At 35.5% G+C, this 25,580-nt stretch overlaps 2 long non-coding RNA genes across 4 annotated transcripts; both read left to right on the top strand.

The window, feature by feature from the left end:
• The first annotated feature begins 5,694 nt into the window (after positions 1 to 5,694).
• LOC142548056 (uncharacterized) lies at positions 5,695 to 15,632 on the top strand. Of its 3 annotated transcripts, none has more exons than XR_012820852.1 (3): positions 5,695 to 6,340; positions 6,457 to 6,532; positions 14,514 to 15,632. It is a non-coding gene; the product is annotated as an uncharacterized LOC142548056 (long non-coding RNA). The 3 variants fall into 3 exon arrangements; XR_012820854.1 differs by lacking the exon at positions 14,514 to 15,632 and adding an exon at positions 13,395 to 13,573; XR_012820853.1 differs by lacking the exon at positions 14,514 to 15,632 and adding an exon at positions 7,333 to 7,904.
• Positions 15,633 to 19,151: 3,519 nt separating this feature from the next.
• On the top strand, positions 19,152 to 19,997 carry LOC142548055 (uncharacterized). The gene is made up of 3 exons (XR_012820851.1): positions 19,152 to 19,466; positions 19,548 to 19,617; positions 19,921 to 19,997. It is a non-coding gene; the product is annotated as an uncharacterized LOC142548055 (long non-coding RNA).
• Positions 19,998 to 25,580: the final 5,583 nt, after the last annotated feature.

Here is a 25,580-nt window from a genome sequence, read left to right as displayed (position 1 = left end):
CTTCTAGTTTTCTACTGCAAATTCGAAGAGGATCAAAATCACCTTTCATGGACTTTATAGAGGAGAACTTGAAGAAGGATTCAAGGGATATTCACGAGAAGTACAGCGAGGATAGCTATATTTGTAGAGAGATTTACAACATGAGCTATCTTCGTTATTCTGGCAATAGTTGGATCCATTCTGAAATGTTCACGTTTGTAGGTAAATCTTTTAATAAATACCCTATTCTTGAATTAAACCATACGCGTGCCCGAGCTTATTATTGTATGAAGAAAATAAAATTTAAAACTTTGGATGTGTCTTGGGCATTAGAAAATAATACATTAACAGTGGTATAAAAACATAGGTTTCTTTAAATTATATGGTTTGTGTGTTTATTGTTTAGTCATGATGAATTTATTATTTCCAGTCGCATAAGAAAATTTCAAAAATTGCAGGAAAAATATTTTATTTTTCAGAAAAGAAAAAATTATTTTATGTGTGTTTCTGGAAACTATTCGGGCGGCGCACATGGGAAGTAAACTTCCCGACGGACAGCACTGGCCGCAAGTTTCAAATAAAAAAAGGTTTAGGAAGTGCTTTTTGCGCAGCCTTGCTCGATAGGGACTGCCCAAATTGTCCAGGATCACACGTGACAGGGATAGGATTGCCCAAAGTTGTTCGGGTATCCCACGAACCCAAAATAGTTTTCAGTCCGGGGAAATTTTATAATTTTAAATAATTTTTGGGTTTAATTGAAATTTTTTGAAAACCTAACTAAAGGAATCTGCTCTACAAGACCGGCATAGGGATTACGTGCTATGGATTACAAACTAGATGGAATAAACTTGGATTCCCTCTCCGTCCTTTCATCTTCGGTATCTCTCTTATGATACTTTATCGCTTTAGATATTAATTGAATAAAATAAGATAAGACTGGTATGAAGACTTCCAGGGCTTGTCTTTCAGACTTGACAACTTGATCGGACTATCGTAACAATTGATGGATATGGACCTATTGTAACAAAGAGCTACACACCTAACAAGCACTGCAACAAATTTTTTATTTTAAAAAACTATTGTAATTTATATTTTAACAACGGTTTTTGTCCGTTATTTATTAGCGGTTTTTTCGAAGCTACGACAACGATATATGAGAAACTGTTGTAGTTTTGCGTGTTTTTTCGTAGTTACAACAACGGGTTTTCAGAAACCATTGTCTTATTGTTTTAAAAATAACGGTTTTATAAACCATTGTATATTAGCGTGTTTTTTTGGACAAACAACAACGGTTTTAGCTAACCGTTATTGATTAGCGTGTTTTTTTGGAAAACAACAATGGTGTTAGCAAACCGTTGTTGATTAGTGGAAAACAATAATGGTTTTAGCTAACCGTTGTTGATTAGTGTATTTTGTTTGGAGAAACGACAACGTTTTTAGCGAACCATTGTTAATTAGCATGTTTTTTTTTTGGAAAAAGACAACGGTGTTATATAACCGTTGTTGATTAGCGATTTAAAATTTTGTTAAAATATATATTATTAAATACATATTTAGTTAGAACCGTCAATTTAGATTGTGCTCGTGGAGTAAGCCACTCCGCCACATAATTTAAGTGAGTTGGGTTAAAAATTTTTCAACCCAAAAAAAGGCGGGCATAGGCTGGTCAACCGCGCGGGATTAGGCGGGCCAACCCAAGCGGTCCATGGACATGGAAAAAATAATATTTTTTGTATTTTTTTATATATGATAATATAAGTATTTTTTAATGAAATTTTTGAATATTTTTGTATTATTTACTTTGTATAAAATATACAAGTATGAAATCAATAATAAAAAATTTTATTGATTTTTTTCTTCCATAAATGTTTATTTATGTAATGAAAATTTAGATATATTATGTAACGTCCGAAAAACCAACCTACGTAAACCGCATACATGCAAAATTATTTTAATTGCTTAATTGTTTTATTAAATTGATTTTAAATGCTAGAATGACATTTATTATATGATTAAATGTATGATTATATGATTAAATGATAATATGACATGATTACACGAAATTAAGGATTTTACCCGATTATTCAATAATAAGTAGGGGAAAGGAGACAGGGGACGACCAAGACAAGAATATGTATTTTTATTGAAATAATGGCAAGGCTTCCTAATATGATTTAAAAATGATTTAATTTTCCTAAAAATATTGGAGTTCGAATTATTTTAGAAGTCGAGCAAGATTTTTTTCTCGGGAAGCCGGTTTTGGGCAAACAAGGAGTTTTAAAAAATCAAAAATATTATTTTATGGAAACTTATTTTATAAACTTTTATGTTTTAATTAATTAATTGTTATTGGGCCCAATTTAATGATTTAAAGAAGGCCCAATTACCCTTAATCTTGCAAGCCCAAAACCAAAACCCATTAGCATGTTAATTAATTATAAATAAGCTACCTAGGCTTTCAAAACACCACAATTAAACCTACTTTCAGCTGAAAAACTCACTCACACACACTAGGATTTTCGAGATTTTGGAGGAAAGAAAAGCTTGTGTTCTTCGTGATCCGGTCATCCAACGTCGCACCCTTGCCAACGATTGAATAATCGAGCGTTATAAACGCAAAGGCACGTTTCCTAAAACCTTTTTAAAACATCATAAAAATCATAATATGTGTGTTTAATTGTTTATGCATGAAAAATATGATTGTTGGATTAATTTTACGGCAGATCGTATATTTTCAAAAACGCGACGATTTTACGTTATTATGAAAAAACGTTTTTGAATCCGACAGACATGCTGCCAAAAATGATAAAATATGAATGATTTATAGCCAAAACATGATAAATTAATCAAGAAAACAAGTTAGAACGGAAGGGGAAGAATTACAGGAGAGGGCCGAGAGTTTTAAAAGGCTTGTGCACTTGTTGGGGGTTCAAGGGACTCGTTTCTTATGCATGGGGCTTAGGGGTTCGACCAGGTCTCAAGGAGGGATCGTGCTGGACGTGGGTCAGAGTTAGGAAGGGTCCTAGAATGGCTAGAACCCCTGGCGCGCAGCTTTGGAGGAGTCCCATGGAGCAGAGACTCCTCGCGCGAGCAGGTAAGGGTGACAGCAGCCAAGGGGGGCTGGCTGCTGGGGCTTGGGCGAGTTAGGTAGGTCCTATAGGGTCTAAGGAAGTTGGGTAAGGGCTGTGAGGGGCTGGTGCAGCTGGGTCGCTGCTGGCTCGAGGAAAAATATGAAATCGTGAGAGAGCCTTAGCGCGCAGGGTGGTTGTGCTTGGTTCAGAGCTTCGTGCTTGGGGTTCCAGGGCTTGGGCTGGTCTGGGTAGGGGCTGGGCGTGGTCCAGGGTTGGTTAGGGTCAGGTGGGTTTGGTGGTGGCTCGGCTGGAAGAGTCCTAGTGGGCTAGGACTCAATAGGCGTGAGTTCCCTTCCTTGTGCAGGTTTGTGCTAGTGTCCAGGTGAGTTTGAGCGAGCTAGGGTCTGGTTCTAGTGGTTGGGCTTGGTCAGGAGGGTTCCTAGATGGTTTGGCTCGGGTTTGGCTCACGATGGCTCGGGCATGGCTCAAGTAAATACGGAGATGGCTCGGTGTGTACCTATATGTGTCAATTTCAAAAATTAAAAGGCTAAAATTGGAACCATGGGTCCACGGGTGTGGCTCATGATTTTTAAGGGTAGAATAAATAATAAAAATGTTATGTTTAAAATTTGGGATCAAAATATTAAGTTTTGGAATTATCCGGGATTTAATCGTCGCACGAAACGTTAATTAAAGAATTAATTGAAAAGCCTAGTTTTAACTTCATAAAATTATGGAAAATTATATTTAAACTTAAATAATTATTTAGAATAATCCCATGTCATTAAAAGTGAGAAAAAAATAAATTCGAGAATTTTTTACGTCCAGGGGCAAAACGGTAATTTTACACTTAGAAAATACGTAAACGCTTGGTAACGTCCCGAAGGATCATAATGCTTGTAAAATGATATTCTATGTTTTAAAATGATGATTTTGATGATAATATGTATTTTTATGATTTATGGTAAAGCTGTGCAATTTATACTGTTTAAAATGTTATTTTTCGAAAGTTATGTTATTTTATGATTTTAAAGAAAAGAGAAAATATTTTGAGGGAAGTGAATTGACTGTGACATATGATATATGATTTGTGGGGGATCCGTTTATGTTGAGGACAGTGAACTTACAATTTTGTGAGGATGACGTGAGAGCCAAGGCTCCAGAGGATCCTGTTTACAGGCCAAGGCCCCAGGGGGACCCCGTGTATGGGAAAAAGTCCCAGAGGACCCCGACGATCGTATTTACACGGTGGAGCCTAGTGCACACCCCCATAGGCCATGTGGAGCTGAAGACTAATCAATCGACTGGAGGATAAAAGCTAGTCACTTTCAAGTATCAAACTTCACCCAAAATAATATATGATTAAAAGCTTTATGATTAAAATAATTTTGTGATATATGATTTATGATGATGATTAAAGCTCATTTTTAAATGATTTTTAAAATGATTTATTTATGCTTAAAGTTATTTTTAAATGGTTTATTTATGTCCTAAGGCTATTTTAAATAAAATATGATTTTTAATTGCATGTGGATATATATGTATTATTTGCTATCAATGTTTAGAACGTGCTGAGTCTTTAGACTCACTAGATTTATATGATGCAGGATTTGATGATTTATGGGAGGTGCTGAAGATTGAGTGGATCGAGTGCAGCAGTACACACCCGAGAGCCTTTATGTTTCTGCACTAGCTTGTTAGATAAATTATTTAAAGATTATGTTAATGATTATTATTATAGATATTTTTATGCTTTATTTATTGTTAGTTGATCTTTTTAAAGGTCAATTTAGGAAGTTTTGGTTAGCTGATGATTTATGATTTATTTTATGCACTTGATATTTAAATTGTTACTTTATTATGATTGTTAGAAATGTTAAGTTATTTTATTCATTTAGTATTTTAGAGTTTATAATTTATGAATAGAAAAAAAAATCGAGGTCGTTTCATATTATATTGGTTTATTATTTTATTTTTTGTTTTATTTTTTTAGTCTGATCTGTGGGTTGTCTCGTCTGACCCACAATTCACCTTGGGATGGGTTGGGTTGAAGATTTCCATCCGGTCGGGATTGTGGGCCGGCCCACCCTACCCCGCTAAATGACTGGTTTTCTGTGGGCTGACCCACCTCGTCTTGGATTGGCCCGTCTGATAGCTCTATATATAATTGTGATTAATTATCTGTTAATTTTGTGATTTTAAAATTATTATTGATATGTTAAATTAAAATAATTATTTATATCTAAAAAATTTAAAAATATATTAAAATGTGTATTTTATAATATCAAATATTAAAATGGTATCAAATACATTTGAAATTTAAATAGTATTATGTTTTTAAATTATCAAGATCGGATTAAAAGAGAGACTTAATTAAACTCAATTATTGGTGTGAATACAAACCTACAGCTGATGTGTTCAACGAAGAAAAAGAAAAACCTAATTGCTTCATTCCCTCGTCGTTCATCTTCCTCACCATCTCTTCGTCGCGTCTCTTGTAATCATAGCTCCGACCATCGCCTCTACTAGACGAAGACGTCACCAATCAGAAGCAACTTTAACAGAAGGAAAACAAGCCCGGATCTTGCAAGCGCGAGCCCTCTTCGCGCGATTGTTCCAGTGTTGCAATTCCAACATATTTTAGGTGAGTTTTTTCTTCAATTCTTGGGTGTTTTGTGTTTAGTTGAGGTTGTGCTTCGATTTTTTGGGTTTTTTGTATTAAACCTCTGTATATTTCACGAGATCGCAGCTAACTATATTGCAGAAGCTCATATCCTTTTTCCATGTCTCTGAACCTTCACTATTAGTAACATATATCATTACTGTGTTGGTTCAGATTGTGAAGAAATAGAGACCAAAATTCCAGAAATTGGGGGCTGGCTCTGTGAAGGGTTTGTATGGTTCCAGAAGAGGAGGAACCGTTGGAAGACTAAGCAATTGGAAAAGGACTATGATGTCTTGAAGAGCCAATTCGAAGCACTGGAATAGGATAACAATACTTTCTAGTTTCAAAACAAGAAACTTCAATCACATGCCAATTCATTTAATCATTTACTTTTCTTTTCTTCTTTAAATGTTCTTTAACTTGTCAATGTTGAATTTGGTAAATAACCCGTAATGTAATCAGTCATAGGATCTTTAATTGTTGATCAAGCTGATTAAACCAAGTTGGTAATTTGACTAGTTTTTATTATTTGATTGCAGTTATTTTGACCAGTATTTACTGCGACAGACCAATTTCAAAGGTGGCAAGCTATTAGGAGCAAGCTTCTTTTATGCGGATTTGAGCGGTAATTCCTTTGTTATGGTTGTTTTTCAAGTGTAGTTGTGTTGTTTTTCAAGTGTGGTTGTGTCACGTGATGGGTCTGATATGAATATTTCATGCTTTATGTGCACAAAATTGAAGGTGACAGTGGGATAGGAAATTTGCTTACTTTCTAGTTTACAGTCGGTAAAAAAGCTGCGGCGGCGGTTTCTTGCAGGTATGTTTCTGCATATTTACGAATAAAATTATTGTCATTGTTGATAAAGCCATCGCCACAAAATACAGCAAATGAAGCTACGTAAAACAACCATTGTTGATAGATTCATCACAACATTTATGTCTAATTTTGTTGTTTACAACTATTTTGAACACCAACCTAACAATATTTTTACAACTATTTTGAAGGATTTGACTCATTGTCGGTTGGTTAGCTGTACGTATAATGGACAAATATTGGATGTCAAAAAATAGGTTATCACATGAATATGAGGTTGGGGTGGAGTATTTCTTGCAGTTTGCATCGCGAAACGCTAACAATCTGAATGCAATGCCTTGCCCATGTGCAAAATGTGGTAATCTAAAGACGAAAGATATTGACACTATAAGGGCTCATTTGTGTTTTAATGGTATAGATTTAACATATCACACATGGATTTGGCATGGCGAAAGATCTAAGTTCGGGAACTCAATGAATGATAGTGATCGAGTAGGGCAAGATGAACGCAAATATTTTACCGAGGAACCTATAAGTATGGTACATGGTGCATATGATAGTTATGCTGAGAATCCAAACCAATTCCATAAGCTACTTGAAGATGCCGAGAAACCTTTTATATCCTGGATGTGTTAAATTTACAAAGTTATCTGCACTTGAAAAATTATATAACTTGAAGGCAAAATATAGTTGGAGTGATAAAAGTTTCACTGATTTACTTAGTTTGTTTGGGCAAATGCTTATAGATGACAATGAATTGCCTTTATCTTTGTATGATGCTAAGAAAAGCTTATGTGCTTTAGGGATGGATTATGTGAAAATTCATGCTTGTCCTAATGATTGTATCTTATACCGGAAGGAGTATGAGGATTTTACCAGTTGCCATATTTGCGGGATGTCAAGGTGGAAATTGGGTAAAAATTCTACGATAAATGGAGGAGTTCCTGCAAAGGTCCTTAAGTACTTCCCACCTATTCCCAAATTTCAAAGATGGTTTCAGAAGAAGGTGATATCTAAGGAATTAACTTGGCATGCTGATAAAAGAATTCGTGATGGATACTTGCGTCATCCGGATGATGCACCCTCTTGGAAAGTAGTGGATCACAACTTGCCAAATTTTGCTTCCAAGCCAAGAAATCTAAGATTGGCCATATCAGCAGACGACATCAATCCGCATAGTTTGATGAGTTCTGCATATGGTTGTTGGCCAATTGTGATGATCACTTACAACCTTCCTCCAAGTTTGTGTATGAAGAGAAAATTTATGATGCTCACTTTGTTGATTTCTGGTCCCAAACAACCGGGAAATGATATTGATGTCTACTTAGCACCTCTAATTGATGACTTAAAATTTTTATGGGATATAGGTGTTGATACATATGTTGCATGTCGAAAAGAAATTTTCTCGCTTAGAGCTGTGTTACTATGGACGATCAATGATTTTCCTGCATATGGGAACATGTCAGGTTGTATTGTGAAAGGATATTGTAACGTCCGAAAAACCAGCCTACGTAAACCACACGCATGCAAAATTATTTTAATTGCTTAATTGTTTTATTTAATTTCTTTTAAATGCTAGCATGATATTTATTATATTATTAAATGTACGATTGCATAATTAAATGATAAAAAGACACGATTTCATGAAATTAAGGATTTTACCCGAATATTCGATAATAGGCAGGGAAAAAGAGACCGGGGACGACCAAGACAAGAATATGTATTTTTATTTAAATAATAACAAGGCTTCCTAATATGATTAAAAATGATTTAATTTTCTTAAAAATGCTGGATTTCAAATTATTTTACGAGTCGAGCTCGATTTTTCCCGAGAAGCCGGTTTTGGGTAAACAAGGAGTTTTAAAAGATCAAAAATATTATTTTTGGGAAACAGATTTTATAAACTTTTATTATTTAATTAATTAAGTGTTATGTGCCCAATTTAATTAATTTAAGTAGGCCCAATTAGCCTTAAGCATGCAAGCCCAAAACCAAAGCACATTTAGCTTGTTAATTTATTTATAAATAAGTTACTTAGGTCTTCTAAACCTCATAAATCATCACCCATCAGCCAAAATACACCTCAAGCACACACATCAGATTTTCGAAATTTAGGAAGAAATAAAAGCTTGTGTTCTTCGTCGTCCAACGTCGCACCCTCGCCGAAGATCGTATATTCGAGCGTTATAAACGCAAAGGCACGTTTCCTAAACTCTTTTAACATCATACAAATCATATTATGCATGATTTAATTGTTGATACAAGAATAAAATAGGTATTCAATAATTTTTACGGAGTCCAATGATACGCTGCCAAGTTAGGATGTTATATGATTGGAACATTATCAAAACATGATAAATATTGAAGGAAATAAGGTTGGAAACCTTGGGCAATAATCCAGAAAGAAGGGCCGAGAGTTTTAAAAACAAAAAAAAAGTGTGTGTATGCTTGTTGGGGTTCAAGGGTTCGGTGTTTTTGGCATGGGGTCACGGAGCTGGCCAAGGCTGGTTGGGGGCTTGGCCAGGGTCAGGTTCGAAGGCTAGGTAGGGTCCTAGGGTGGCTAGGGGTCAAGGTAGTGGCTAGGGAAATGTCCTAGTGAACTAGGACTCTCCCCCATGCACGGTTCTGTGCGCAGCAGGGAAGTGGGCTTGCAGTTGGCCTGGGCGTGAGCCAGGCTGGTCCATCGGAGTCAAGGGAGGTTGGCCAAGGGTTGGGTCATGGGTTGGTACAGGGTGGCTTGAGGTGGCTCGAGCCAAACGCAGGAAAACATGGAGAACACCTTCAAGGATGCGCAGGCTGCTGCTTGGTTTCAGGTGGCTCGTGCGCGCGGTCAGGGGCTGGGCATGGTCCAAGTATGATTAGGGTCATGGTGGTTTGGTGTGGCTCGGTTGGAAGAGCCCTAGGCTAGCTAGGAGTCCTAGTGCAACTAGAACACTTCACACACACTCATGTAGAAATTGTAGCTCGGTTCCAAGAGGGTTTGAGCGACTTGGGGGCTGGTTCTTTGGGCTGGTCTTGGTTAGGAGGGTGCCTAGGTGGGTTGGCTAGAGTTTGGCTTGAGGTGGCTCAGGCGTGGCTCGAGTAAATAAGGAGTTGGCTTGGTGTGTCCTTGCAAGGGTCAAATTCAAAAATTTAAGAATAAAAATTGAATCCATGTGTCCACAGGTGTGGCTCATGACTTGGAAGGGTAGAGTAAATAATAAAAATATTATGTTTAAAATTTGGGATCAAAATAATGGGTTTTGGATTTATCCGGAATTTTATCGCCGCACAAAACATTAATTAAAGAACTAATTGAAAACCCTAGTTTAAGCTTTATAAATTTATGAAAAATTGTATTTAAGCTTAAATAATTATTTAAGGTAAGCCCATGTCATTAAAAGTGAGAAGAAAGATAAATTCGAGAATTTGTACGTCCACGGGCAAAACGATCTTTTCACACTTAGGAAAATACGTAAGCTCTTGACAGCATCTCGAAGGATCATAATGCTTGTAAAATGATATTTTATGATTTATTATAATGATTTTGATGATAATATGTTATTTTACGATTTATGGTTAAGCTGTGTAATTTATACTGTTTAAAAAGCTATTTTTGGAAAGCTGTCTTATTTTATGATTTTTAAAGAAAAGAAAAAATTTTTGAGGGATGTGAACGACTGTTACGAAATATATGATATATGATATATGATTTTGTGGGGATGACGTGAGGGCCAAGGCCCCAGAGGGAGCCCATATACGGACCAAGGCCCCAGAGGGACCCCGTTTACAGGCTACGGCACCAAAGGGACCCCGTGTATGGGAAAAGTCCCCAGAGGACCCCGACGATCGTATTTCCACGGTGGAGCCTAGTTCATACCCTCATGGGCAATGTGGAGCTAAGACTGCAGTAGACCAAATGATAAAAGCTAGTCACTTTCAAGCATCAAACTTCACCCAAAATGATATATGATTGAAAGCTTATGATTAAAATGATTTTTATGATATATGATTCATGATGATTATTAAACCTATTTTTAAATGATTTATTTATGCTCAAAGCTTATTTTAAATGATTTTTAAAGGATTTATTTATGTTTAAAGTTATTTTAAAATGATTTTACGATTTAATTATGCTAAAATAATTTTAAATGATTTATTTATGTTCAAAAAATATTTTAAATAAAAATATGATTTTAATATATGTGAATGTATATGTATTATTTGCTATCCATGTTTAGAACGTGCTGAGTCTTTAGACTCACTAGGTTTGTATGATGCAGGATTTGATGATTTTATGGGAGACGGTGATGATTGAGTGGATCGAGTGCAGCAGTACAGACCCGAGGGCCTTTATGTTTCCGCACTAGCTTATTAGATTTAGCAATTAAAGATTATGTTAATGATTTTTATTAGAGATATTTTATGCTTTATTTTTATTTTTATTTGATCTTTTTAAATGTCGATTTAAGAATTTTGGTTAGTCGATGATTTAGGATTTTATTTTATGCACTTGAGATTTCATAAGTTAATTTATTATTAATGGTTGGAAATTTTAAGTTTATTTATTTGGTATTTCTAATTTATGGTTTATATTTTAGTATAAAAAAAATAGAGGTCGTTTCAGATATCATGCATGTCCAATATGTAGTGAAGAAACATATTCGACGAGGTTGAAGCATAGTAGAAAAATTGTGTACACAGGCAATAGAAAGTTTCTTCCTACAATTCATCTGTATCGAAGGCAAAAGAAAGCATTTAACGGGAACCTAGAGTTTAAACTCACACCAAAACCATTAACTGGGCATGAAGTTTTAGAAAGAGTTGAAAGAATTAATTATCGTCTGGGAAAAATGAGTGGGAAGCTTTAGTTGAAGGTAAGTGATGAAAAATCATGTTGGAAAAAGAAATCTATATTCTTTGAACTTGAGTATTGGAAACATCTACATGTTCGACATGTTCTTGATATGATGCATATTGAAAAAAATGTTTGTGAAAGTTTCATCGGTACGTTACTTGACAGTCAAGGAAAAACAAAGGATGGAGTTGCAGCAAGACTAGGCCTCATGGAGATGAATTTGAGGACTGATTTGATACCAAAGATGGGGGGAGAAAAGAATGTATTTTCCAGCAGCCTGTTATACACTAAGCAAGTCTGAGAAAATAAAATTTTGCAATTCTCTATTTGAAATAAAGGTCCCTACGGGTTACTCATCTTATATTAAAAACCTCGTGTTGATGAAGGACTTGAAACTTGTTGGCCTTAAGTCACATGACTATCACACTTTGATGCAACAATTGCATCCAGTGGCCATACGTGGTGTCCTGCCTAAACATGTTAGAGATACCATCACTCGGTTGCGTGGGTTCTTCAATGTGTTATACAATAAAGTGATAAATGTCTCAAAGTTGGACGAGATGCAAAGAGAGATTGTGATGATATTGTGTTACTAGAGAAATATTTTCCCCCATATTTTGTTGATATAATGATTCATTTGACTGTTCATCTTGTGCGCGAGATAAAGTTGTGTGGACCGGTTTGGTTTAGGAATATGTATCCATTTGAAAGATTCATGCAGATATTGAAAGGCTTTGTGCAAAATCGCAATCGGCCTGAAGGGCGAACGTTATATTGCTGAAGAGGCTGTGGAATTTTGCTCGGACTACATGTCTAGTGTAGATACAATTGGTATCCCATCAATGCATCAGAGAGTACAACTCACTATGCCTATGTCTGGTTCAGTAATGCACTACACTAGTGATGATGATTTGAATCAAGCACATCATTATCTATTGGAAAATGATGTTGACGTTGATCCTTATATCGAGTAATTTCTTTGACTTAGTAATACTTTCTTGCTATTCTTTTTTACATTCAATCGATTAACTTATCCTTAATCATTTCATCAGGGAACACACGACATTTTTGGATGCAAAATTTTCTCATAAGGCTCAATCCAAAAGGTGGTTACAAGATGAGCATAACCGAAATGTAAGCTGTCTAAATATCAGTATTATTATTATTTTTTTAAAACTCAGGGATAAATTTTAGAACTTTGTGAAATGTAGGTTGCAAGTGCAGTTGGCAATTCCACTTGTGAAATTTCAGAAAGATTGAAGTGGGTAGCGTGCGGATCTAGCAAACAAGTGTTAAAGTACTCTAGTTATTTGATTGATGGGGTCACTTATCATACAAAAGAGCGAGAAGATATACGAGTTGTGCAAAATTCCGGAGTAAGCTTAGTCGCAACGACAATGCAAGTTGCTAGTGCAAAGGATAAAAATTCATTTGTGTCAGACATGATTTTTTATGGAGTTATTCAAGAAATATGGGAACTTGATTACCAAATGTTTCAAATTCCAATGTTTAAATGTAATTGGGTTGAGAATATTAACGGTATTAAAGTTGATAATCTTGGTTTCACGTTTGTAAACCTGAAGAGAATTGGATTCAAGTCTGATTCTTTTATCTTGGGAAGTCAAGCAAAGCAAGTTTTTAACATTGAAGATCCTCAAGATCCTGCATGGCATGCTCTACTTGCAAGTCCCACCAAAGAGTACATTGAATACATGAATGATGATGAATTGGAAAATGTTGTAACCCACTATCAATGTTTTGCACGAGGGTTTATATCAATGGATGTTGATGGAATAAATGAAAATGAACCGCCATGCATTCGTGAAGATTGTGATGGGTATTGGTTTGACAATAATTAAGTGCAATCCTAAATGACTTGAACCAGCATAATAGGTTACATTCCCTTACTGTTCTGCATATTACAGTTTCATATAGAAAGAAAAATAAAGAAATGAATACTAATTTTTTTATGACATGCGTTGCATAGTGCATTTTTGTGATTGCCTAACATATTGTAAATGCTTGCAGGATGTCAAAGAATGAGAAGCCTAAACAGAATACTGCATATTCTGCCACTGACAATAGTTGTGGAGGCAAAACAGTTTTGGAATCTACAGAGACCAAAACAACGAGATCATCTAGAGGTCGTACACGTTTGGATAGGCTTGTTAGGCAAAGTGTTCATGGAATTATAAAGGATGTAAGGTTCAATATTGGAGTTCTTGTTCGAGAAAAGTTATATTGGAGTTCTTGTTCGAGAAAAGGTAAATATAAGTTATCAGATTTGGAAGAAGGTTCCAAATGACGTCAAAGAATGAATATGGGAATCGGTTAATGTAAATTATAATGTTTTGACTATTTTAATTAGTTTTCGTATGGTTATGATATGTTTAATGTTATGGGTTAATATGACTTCTACAACTGACATACAATATTGATCAAAGCAGGAAGAAGGGATGTCTGAACTCTTCAAATAACAAGTGGCGACAATATAATTTCTCACTCGTAAGTTCATTATTAGCAAGCGCGATAAAACTGAGGATTTGAAAGAACCACCTACTGGGTTTGGTATTACAAGAGATGATTGGAGTTCATTTGTAATCAGTCGCTTGTCAGATGACTTCATGGTAAGATTCTTAATTTGTTATTTTCAAATAAGTATACCATAACAAATTATTTCTATTGAAATTTGATATATGTGGGCAATGTTCAATTAACTAGAAAGTAAGTGAACAAAAGAAGAGAAGAAAGCAAAACATATGCCCCCATCGTATGTCTCACAAAGGATATGCACATTTCGCCGATGAAATAGTAAGTACGATTTTAATAAATCTGCCTAAATATAAATATCATACATATTGTTTGTAGGCAGATGAGCAGTGACGTGTATGCGAAAATTGATGCAATGAAAAAACTATAATGTTGTTACTTAATGGTGAATCCCTACCTCAGCTGTTTATCACTATTGTTCGATATGTTCTGCCTTCTGATGACCACACTGTTCAGAAACTCTTAGTGTTTTACTTGGAAATTATTGAGAAAGTTTGCAGAACAAATAAGGCAGAGAAAGGGAGTTAATTCGAAAAGTTTACTAAATCCATGCTATGTGATTTATAAATTTGTTGATATCATACATATTGTTTGTAGGCAAATGGGTTATGTGACGATGATGAGATAAATCGAGCAATTATGTGGAAGAAAGGACGGGTCAATAAGAAGGATCAATATGAAGGCGAAGAGTTGAAATCGGCAATAGAAAAGATTGTAAGCAAACAATACATGAAAATGAATAATTTTTATTCAATATAACTGTTTTTAGTAATTATCTTGTTCTTTTGTGCATGACATGATGATTATGTGCAACAAAAACTCGAGGGTACATTGCAATTTGAAGACGGAAAAAATGATATCCTTACGAAAGCACTGGATTCACATGAACATGTTGGTCGTGTGAGAGATGTTGGAGGCCATATCACTCCAAGCATCTACTTCAATATTTGTAGAATATGGAAGAGTCCTCTTGTTGATGACCATATAATCCTTAATCGAAAAAAGGAGTTGATGGAGGCGAAGATATTAATCTCAGAACAAGATGCACGCATCGCAGAATAAAATGCACGCATATCAGATCAAGATGCGCGCATACAGAGACTTGAAGAAATGTTCAAAAAGGGTGTAAGCAACTTTGAGATTGAAGAAAAAGGTAGTTGCTCAGTAAAGTTGCATCTCACGAGTGACGATAAGAGTGTCTCGAACTATGCAACTTCGAATGATGATGACATGAAAGCTTTGAGCAATGCTGATTTTTTGCAGGTAAATATTTAATTGTGGTTATATTACTTTACAGTATTTTATTAGGATTGAATCTGGCTAAATTCTGGTTGTATTAGCTTTGAGCAATGAAAAAGGTAGTTGATTATTGCAATTGTCGATAACTATGATTTGTATCAATTTATAACTTGATTATTTGTCTTCTAGGGTAAGCCGATTGCGTTGGCATTGGAATCTAGGACCAATATTGTTGCCTACGGTACAATTGTCCATGTCAATGCGGATGATAAATTACTTCATGGTGTTCCATTACCCATGAGTTGCATGCACGTATCCATTGATAATGATGTGGACAAATTACCACATTTGTCATTTCCAATTCCAAATGAATGTGATACTGTTGGTGATGCTATAGTAACACATGTAGCTTGGCCAGCACACTTGGTAGTAATGCAAGATGAGGTAAATGTCATATTATATTTAAATTTAAATTATCATAAATAATTTAATATTGCAGCTAACATGTGTACATTTGCAATGTTTAGAAGCTTCAAAGGAAGAAAATGTCGATCACGGAAATAACCTTGGTTTGTCTTCAAGTGTGCCAAGATCTTTACATCTATTGTAGTATTGTTATTGTAAATGTGCTCTAGACGATGAACAAAATCTATCACTGCTTTTTTTATCACGATTTATTTGACGAGGATTATGAACTACTTGTGCATCTTGAAGACATCATTCTTTCTATAATTTGGATCCAATATCTGCCAATTGTATAGTTGTGTGCATGTGGTAGGTCTTCTTCTGTAACATCCGAAAAATCAACCTACGTAAACGGCATGCATGCAAAATTATTTTAATTGCTTAATTGTTTTATTTAATTGCTTTTAAATGCTAGCATGATATTTATATATGATTAAATGATAATATGACATGATTACATGAAATTAAGGATTTTACCCGAATATTCGATAATAGGCAGGAGAAAGAAGACCGAGGACGACCAAGACAAGAATATGTATTTTTCATTAAATAATGGCAAGGCTTCCTAATATGATTAAAAATGATTTAATTGTCCTAAAAATGCTGGAGTTCGAATTATTTTGCGATTCGAGCTCGATTTTTCTCGAGAATCCGGTTTTGAGCAAACAAGAAGTTTTAAATGATCAAAAATATTATTTTTGGTAAACTAATTTTATAAACTTTTATATTTTAATTAAATAAGTGTTGTTGGGCTCAATTTAATTATTTAAAATAGGCTCAATTACCCTTATACTTGCAAGCCCAAAATCAAAACCCATTAGCTTGTTAATTAAATTATAAATATGCTACCTAGGTCTTTTAAACCTCAAAAATTACCTCCCTCAGCCGAAAACACCTTACACACACACCACTAATTTTTGAAAATAAGGGAGGAAGGAAGAGGCTTGTGTTCTTCGTCGTCCGGTCGTCCAACGTCGCACCCTCGCCAACGACCGTCTATTCGAGAGTTATAAACGCAAAGACACGTTACTAAACTCTTTTAAAATAACGTACAAATCATAATATGTGTGTGTTCATTGATTATGCGTGAAAAATAGTGGTGCTTGATTATTTTACAGTATGTTACGTATTTTCAAATTTTAATGATTTTACACTCGTTTTGAAAAACGTTTTGAATCCAACGGACATGTTGCCAAAACATGATAAAATATGAATAAATTGTGATCAAAACATGACAAAATTTAAAGGTAAATAGGCTGGAATCATCGCATATCATGGGTTGGGAGTCCTAGGGGCTTTCTAGAACAATTCTCATGCATGTCATTAAGGGGAAGGCTCGATATTTTTCATGGGGTGTTGGGGCTCAGTCAGGGCTGGCAGGGGCTTGGATAGGGTCGTGTTGAGGGGCTAGGAAGAGTCCTAGGGCGGCTGGGCACTGCTGTAAGTCAAGAGGAAGGGAACGCGCGAGACCCGCTTATGGAAGAAAGAGGCGTGCGGCTGGTTCAAGCGTCTAAGCTGGTGCGTGGATCCAGGCATGGTTCAGGAAGGTCTATAGGGTGGTCTAGGGATGGCTAGGGTGTGTAGGACTTGGTGGTGTCTTGGGAAAAGTGTCCCATGCAAGAAGAAGATTCCTACGTGCAGAAGGAGATACGCGCGACTTGTTCTGATTCAGGGGGTTCGCTGCTTGGGTCCCAGGGGCTGGGCTGGGCTTGCTTGGTCTGGGCGTGGTCCATGTATGGTTAGGCTCAGGTGGGCTCAGTGGTGGCTCGGCTAGAAGAGTCCTAGAGTCACTAGGAGTTTATATGCGTGAGTTTCATCCATGCGCCGATTCTATAGCTTGGTTCCAGGAGAGTTTGAGCGAGCTAGGATCTGGTTCTTTGGGCTGGGCTTGGTTAGGAGGGTGCCTAGGTGGGTTGGCTAGGGTTTGGCTTGAGTTGGCTCGGGCGTGGCTCGAATAAATTGGGAGATGGCTCGGGTTTTTCGGTTAAGGGTCATATTTCGAATTTGATAAGAAAAAATTGGAACCATGGGTCCACGGGTGGCTCAAAAGGGTAGAATATGTAATAAAAATGTTATGTTTAATTTGGGATCAAATTAATGAGTTTTAGGTTTATCTGGAATTTAATCATAATTGAAAATTCAAGATTTAAGCTTAATAAAATTATGAAAAATTATATTTAACCTTAAATAATTATTTGAAATAAGACCATGTCATTAAAAGTGAGAAAAAGATAAAATCGAGAATTTTTACGTCTAGAGGCAAAACGGTAATTTTACACTTGGGAAAATACGTAAAAGCTTAGCAGCGTCCTGAAGGATCATAATGCTTGTTAAATGATATTTTATGATTTAAAATGATGATTTTTATGATAATATATTATTTTATTATTTATGGTAAAGATGGGCAATTTCTACTATTTAAAATGCTATTTTTGGAAAGCTGTGTTATTTTATGATTTTAAAGAAAATGAAAAATATTTTGAGGGTGGTGAATTGACTGTGACATATGATATATGATTTTTGGGGGATCCGTTTATGTTGAGGACAGTGAACTTACAATTTTGTGAGGATGACGTGAGGGCCAAGGCCTAGAGGGACCATGTTTACGGGCCAAGGCCCCAGAGGGACCCCGTGTAAGGGAAAAGGCCCCAAAGGACCCCGACGATCGTATTTTCACGGTGGAGCCAAGTGCACAACCCCATGGGTCATGTGGAGCTGAAAACTGATCAGTCGATCGAATGATAAAAGCTAGTCACTTTCAAGGATCAAAATTCACCCGAAATGATATATGATTGAAAGCTTTATGATTAATATGATTTTATGATATATGATTTATGATGATGATTAAAGCTAATTTTTTAAATGATTTACTTATGCTTAAAGCTACTTTAAATAGTTTAATTACGTCGAAAAGCTATTTTAAATAAAAGTATGATTTTTAAATACTTGTGATTGTATATGTATTATTTGTTATCCATGTTTAGAACGTGCTGAGTCATTAGACTCACTAGGTTCGTATGATGCAGGATTTGATGATTTATGGGAGGCGCTGACGATTGCGTGGATCGAGTGCAGCAGTACACACCTGAGGGCATTTATGTTTCCGCACTAGCTAGATAGATAAATGTTTTAAAGATTTATGTTAATGATTTTTATTAGAGATATTTTATGCTTTGCTTATTTGTTAGTTGATCTTTTTAAAGGTCAATTTAGGAGTTTTGTTAGTTGATGATTTATGATTTATTTTATGCACTTGAGGTTTCATATGCTAAATTATTATGATTGTTGATTACGTTAAGTTATTTTATTTAGATAGTATTTTTGAGTTTATGATTTACGGTTAGAAAAAAAAGGTCGAGGTCGTTTCATCTTCTTTTGTTTGTTTACCACTTAATCTGTATAAACTTAATTAATTTAGCATATTAACATTATTCTGTTTTAAATTGTAGGCATCTTTATAAAAAGATGAAAAAAGATAACAAGACCGACAAATTTAGATTTGTGAATCCGCACACGATCCAATACATGCCATATGCGACCAAACTTGACAAAACGGTAAAATCCAACACTTGAATGAAAGAGCAAGTGTTTTGGCCGAAAGACTGAGTAGTGCATCAAGAAATCAACTAGTTTTGGTGCCACATAATGTTGCGTGAGTCAAAATTACAATATCAAATTTAATTTATTTTCTCGACAGTTTATTGAATTGTATGCACTAATTATGTGTTTTGTGCGTAGTTACCATTGGATTCTCACTGTCATCAATCCTTACAAGGAGATGGTTTATTTGTTGGATTCACTTAGTCATCGAAACCGTTGCGATGACTGGAAATATGTGGTGGATATGTAAGTTAATATTTTGTTTTTATGTTAAATTTAATTTAGTGAATAAAACATTCATATGTTGACTGTTACTGATGTATGAAGGAGTGTAAGATTGTTTAATTCAAACAAGGAAAGAAAAGGGAAAAAACAAGCTATATGAGAAGTAGTAAAGGTATGCATGTATACTTGTCATTAATTAACGTTTATTTCAATTTGTGTATCAATCATTAACAATTTTTTTAACATAGGGTCCTCGACAACTAGATGCGAAACAATGTGGTTTTTATGTTATGAGATTTATGAGAGAAATGATTGAAAAAAATGCTACCAGTGAGAAGGACTAACTATCTTCAATTGTAATATTCGACATATTCTCAATATTCACAAATAATTGTGTGTTTCTCATTTTCAATGTCTTTATTAATTGTTTTTTACTAATATTATCACTGTGTTTGTTAACAGTTCATGAAAACAGAGTGCTCTAAGGAAGAAATTGATGAAGTGCGATCCGAGTGGGCGGAATGCATACAAGATTATATTTACGAATAGATATGCAAAGTATTGATGAAGTGATTTGTGTTACAAATCAATCATTTTTCTATTTTCTTCAGTAAATGATGCCCTTGAGCACATATTCTGGTCATGATAGTAAATAGTCTTAATCATATGAACATTCTGCTCATGATCTTGAACTGTATATTTGGTGACAATTCCAGATAGGTTGACGAAACAGAGCTTGTGAATATTAGTTTCTCATTAGTTCTAGCTTCCTAGAACATAAATGTTACTGTACATCAAAAACATTAGTTTTGTACAACTATTTTGTTTCTTCATACATGCTGTATATCAGAAAAATGGGAATATATTTTTTTGAACAACCATTCAAAAAGCAACAACATCATCACAAAGTAAGTGTACTCTTAATCATGTCAATATTCTTTGTCTTTTTATGTAGTCTAGTGTTGCGATTGTCTTTGTTGATTATTTGAGCAACGCAATTGGATACTGTCAAAGCTAAGATGCAAAATCTTGGTTCAATTTGATATCATTAACTAATTTGATATGTTGTATACAATGTCAAAATTCACTTAGCTTTCAAATTCCAATGTGTGGGATATATTTATTATGGGAAAACAATGTATTATCGTCTCTATGCACCATTTGTGTTAGCTGTGTTTCCAGTGCATGTCTTTGCTTGCAATCTCATCTCTTATATGGGGTTTTAATGGGCTTTCTATGTGTGGATTATATGTCAGGGATGAAATGGCATGGGAAGGTTTTGATGTAGAAATGTTGATAAGGTTTGAGGAGATCGAGGCCGATGATGACAAAAGATTGCAGTATATCTGTATTTTCTGTTTGGAAAATTTTGATATTGTGGGACTCTAGTACTCTACTGCCACGTTGCCACATTGATGACGAACATCTATCAAGGTCAATTGCAGTACTAAATTCAAATTTGTAAAATTTTTGTTAATCGTTGGCCTATTTTGGATGATGGATTTTGAACATAACATAGCCACGGATTGAACATGGTAAATATTTTATTTTTGATTGTTATTTTTGGTTTAATTATTATTATATATATTGTAAATAAAAAAACATTTTAATACAATAATTTTTAACTAATGAAAAAAATTATTAAAGACAACAGTTTTGAATTTTAGTGAAGAAAATTTAAAGATAACGGTTTTAAATTGTTGTAGATTCAACAAAAAACACTACGGTTTTTAGGCGTTGCAAAACTGTTGTCGACTGTGTTAAAAAAAAACAGTCCCAAACATGGCAAAACTGTTGTCGTTGATAAATAATGACAACATGTTAAAACCTGAAGGATCGTGTGCTAGCACCTTCGAAGATGCTTCAAACACAATATTCTCCAATGAGCTGCAATAGCTCGTGTTTTAAGAATGTTAACACCGATGAATTAAATCGAGTTTGGTTTTAAAGATCAAGCGGAAGAAACTCGAAGTAATCCTTCGTGAATAAAGCTATTATATTTGAAAACGTTTTAACTTATGTATCCTGAATAACTGAAATAAGGGAGATCAGTTTTCGCATACATCAGTTCAGTTAATGCCTCCAAACAGTTGAAAGTGCATGAGAAAAACTACCCGACTCATGATCTTGAGTTAGTTGTCGTTGTCTTTGCGTTAAAGATATAGAGACATTATTTGTACGGTGAGAAATGTCAGATATTCACTGATCACAAGAGTCTCAAGTATTTCTCCACGCAGAAAGAGCTGAATATAAGACAAAGACGGTGGTTGAGTTATTGAAAGACTACGATTATGGAATTAGCTACCATCCAGGGAAAGATAATGTTGTGGCAGATGCCTTGAGCAGAAAATTTGCAGTCGTAGCACAGCTGCCAGTGCAGAGATCTCTTCAATCAGAGATTCAGAGGTTTGGTTTAGAGGTTTATCCTAAGGACGGGGCTCCTAAGTTGTCTAATCTGGCAGTCCAGTCTTCTTTGCTAAACCGAATCATTAGAGGTCAGCCTTTGGATGAGCAGTTACAGAAATAAGGACTGAAGGATGAGGCCAAAGGCAGTGTACTCTACACGGTGTCTGAGGGTATTGTGAAATACAGAAGAAGGATGTGGGTGCCTAGTGTTGATTCTATCAGAGAGGATATATTGTCAGAGGCACATACATCTCCGTATTTCATCCATCCAGGAGGTACCAAGATGTACAAGGATTTGCAGGTTTTGTATTAGTGGCCAGGTATGAAGCTGGACATCCGTCGATTTGAATCTAAATGTCTCACTTGTCAGCAAGTGAAGGCAGAGCATCAGAGACCAGCATGAATGCTACATTCCCATATATTGTTCACTTTTATTAGCCCAAATAGGTCAATATGCAGTAAATCCACGCATAGTCTTCACTGATCTTTATCTTCCATTTATAGGCACGAAGTTAGATCGTACATTGAGACTCAATTATTGTATCCGTTGCATTTTGAATTCGTTCCTTGGACTTTGTATCTCGACTTTTGACTGCCCTTCTGGAATGTTTCTCTTTAATACTCTGATGCAATGTCCATTATTGTCCTTTTTGACTGGACAATTGCTTTGTACATTTGTGCATAGCTGGAATCCACTAGAATGAGCTTGTCTTGATCTGCAGCTGAAAGATTCTAACTAATGCTCCGAACTAGTCAGCTAAACTGATCTTCAGTTGGGCTGGTGAAATTAGTTGACTCGTCAGTTGAACTGATTTCACTCTCGTTCAGTTGAATTGGTTAACTGGGCTCTTCATCAGTTGAACGCTCCTTCGGCTGGCCAGGCTTCTGAGTTTCTCCTATTGAACCACCTATCAACTGGACAATCAACTGAACTTCTCGTTTGACGTATCAGTTTGACTGATTTAGTTTGTCCGATCAGTTGGATCTTCAGTTTGCGATAAAACAGCTCGAAACTGATCCTAGCTTGTGCACACTAAGGTGAATCATTAGTAACACAAAATAACAACTTTTGTTAACATCAAAATCAAGATTGCGAACTTGAAAAGTTCCAACAATCTCCCCCATTTTGATGATAACAAAACTTGAGTAGTTAAGAACAATATATTCAGTTCAAGGGTTAGTTCATTCAAACATCGTTAAAATCTACCCCTCAAGAACTAAATTAAAGACGGTTTGAAAAACAATTTAAACTTTCGGTTTGAAGGTGAAAGAAAACTCCCTATCAAAAATTGAATTAAAAGCTTCTTTGAAAAAACAAAGTTATATATGCTCAGTTGGAAAGTTTTAATCATTCAACTAGTGTAGGCAAGAAATCTGAATCTATCAATTAAGTCAAACCGAAACTCAACTTGATAAACATGATATTTACTTAATCAAATAAACTTCCTTGTATTTTACATTTCAATACATCATCAGTTGAAAAAAAAATTACTACTACAATAGCATTTAAATAACATAGATTATCAGTCAGTTTTTGTATGACAAAACTAGATATGTCAGCAACTGGTTGCCTTCACCATTTGAACAATTGCATGGTCGTGAGTTCAATTTGCTAGAGAAACGAGTTAAACTGCCTTGAACTTGATCTCTTTACAAGCTAACTGGTCGAGCAGACTCAAAGTAGCTCAACTGATGCTGAACCGCATTGATCTGATATATCAATGATGTGACGGTAAATTGCTGATGATTAAGTTCCACTTTAATCATCCAACATCCCAGCATGGCTAAGCTTCGTTTGTGTGTCAGCTGAACTGGTTGGCTTGCAACTGAAATCTTGTTCACTGAACAATTTAGATGTGCATCTTGACAGATGAAGCTCAGGACCCTGCAGGCTGATTAAAACCTTGAAGCTAGGAGTCTAGAGAAGTGGCGACAATAATAGTTGCAGAGCCAATCCTCTCTACTCTACGATACGAGCGATATATAAATATTTTCAAACAGTTTTGAAAATAATATAAAGTACTTTTAAACAGCATTTAAAACTACTTTAAAGTAAGATAATTTAAACACAGTTTTCTTCAAATGTTCTTCTTAGAACAGCTAGCTCTGATACCAATCGAAGGATTGTGTGCTAACACCTTCGAATATGCTTCAAACACAATATTCTCCAATGAGCTTCAATAGTTCATATTCTAAGAATGTTAACACCGATGAATTAAATCGAGTTTGGTTTTAAAGACCAAGCGGAAGAAACTCGAAGTAATCCTTCGTGAAGAAAGCTGTTATATTTGAAAATGTTTTAACTTATGTAACCTGAATAATTGAAATAAGGGAGATCATTTTTTGCATACATCAGTTCAGTTATGGTGAGAGCTGAACAGACGGATACTCTTGCTGATCAAAATTGTTTTAAAAACATCAATTAATCAGTTAAATACACAAGATATGTTTATGGATGTTCGGAGACTTCAACTGCTTCTATGTCACCCTTTCTACCACATCGGGTAGGATCCACTAGAAGACTTTGATTTATACCACTACTTGTACAAATCCACCCAGCTTAGAACTTACACACTGCCTAACTGAACTCCTAGTCTAGACTGAAGGCAACACCTTCCAGCCAACACTTTTTTTACGTCTATGTGAGAAAGACTACATACACAAGTTTAACGTCTTTGTGCAAGATTGTATTTGAGTGGTGGTGTGTGTTTGTGTATGAGAACTGAACAAATGTATTCTCACACACTAAGGGAAATAAGCTTCTAAACTAAGCTGATATAATTTTGGTATCCCTCTGGGCTGATTTCTTCGTGAAAGCTGATGATTAAATAAGCGTGCCCTTTATTTTACCACACTCTCTTCGGTATTTTTTATTGATGCGCATAGTTTTCACTGATCTTTATCTTCCATTTATAGGCGCGAAGTTAGATCGTACAATGAGACTCAATTATTGTATCTGTTGCATTTTGAATTCGTTCCTTGGACTTTGTGTCTCGACTTTTGACTGCCCCTTCTGGAACATTTGTCTTTATTGCTCTGATGCAACGTCCATTATTGTCCTTTGACTGGACAATTGCTTTGTAACTTTGTGCATAGCTGGAATCCACTAGAATGAGCTTGTCTTGATCTGCACCTGAAAGATTCTAACTGATGCTCCGAACTAGTCAGCGAACTGATCTTCAGTTGGGCTGATGAAATTAGTTGAATCGTCAGTTGAACTGATTTCACTCTCTTTCAGTTGAATTGGTCAGCTGAGCTCTTCAACAGTTGAACGCTCCTTCGGCTGGCCAGGCTTATGGGGTTCTCCTGCTGAACCACCTATCAACTGGACAATCAGCTGAACTGCTCGTTTGACGTATCAGTTCGACTGATTTATTTGTGCGATCAGTTGGGTCTTCATTTTGCGATGAAAACAGCTCGAAACTGATCCTAACTTCAGTACACTAAGGTGAATCATTATTAACACAAAATAACAAGTTTTTTTAACATCAAAATCAAGATTGCAAACTTGAAAAGTTCCAACAAAACCGTTGTAAAACTGTTGTCAATAGTGCTAAAAGACAACAGTCTTTAAACGTTGCGAAACTGTTGTCGTTGGTATTAAATGACAACGGTTTAAAACCGTTGCGAAACTGTTGTTGTTGGTATTAAAGTAAAACGGTTTAAAACCGTTGCGAAACTGTTGTTGTTGGTATTAAAAGACAACGGTTTAAAACCGTCGTTGAACGC

The sequence above is a fragment of the Primulina tabacum genome, chromosome 6, assembly GCF_025594145.1.
Source record: "Primulina tabacum isolate GXHZ01 chromosome 6, ASM2559414v2, whole genome shotgun sequence".
NCBI classification, from domain to species: domain Eukaryota; kingdom Viridiplantae; phylum Streptophyta; class Magnoliopsida; order Lamiales; family Gesneriaceae; genus Primulina; species Primulina tabacum.
Note: the sequence above shows the minus strand (reverse complement) of the source record. Positions and strands in the feature narration are given on the sequence as shown.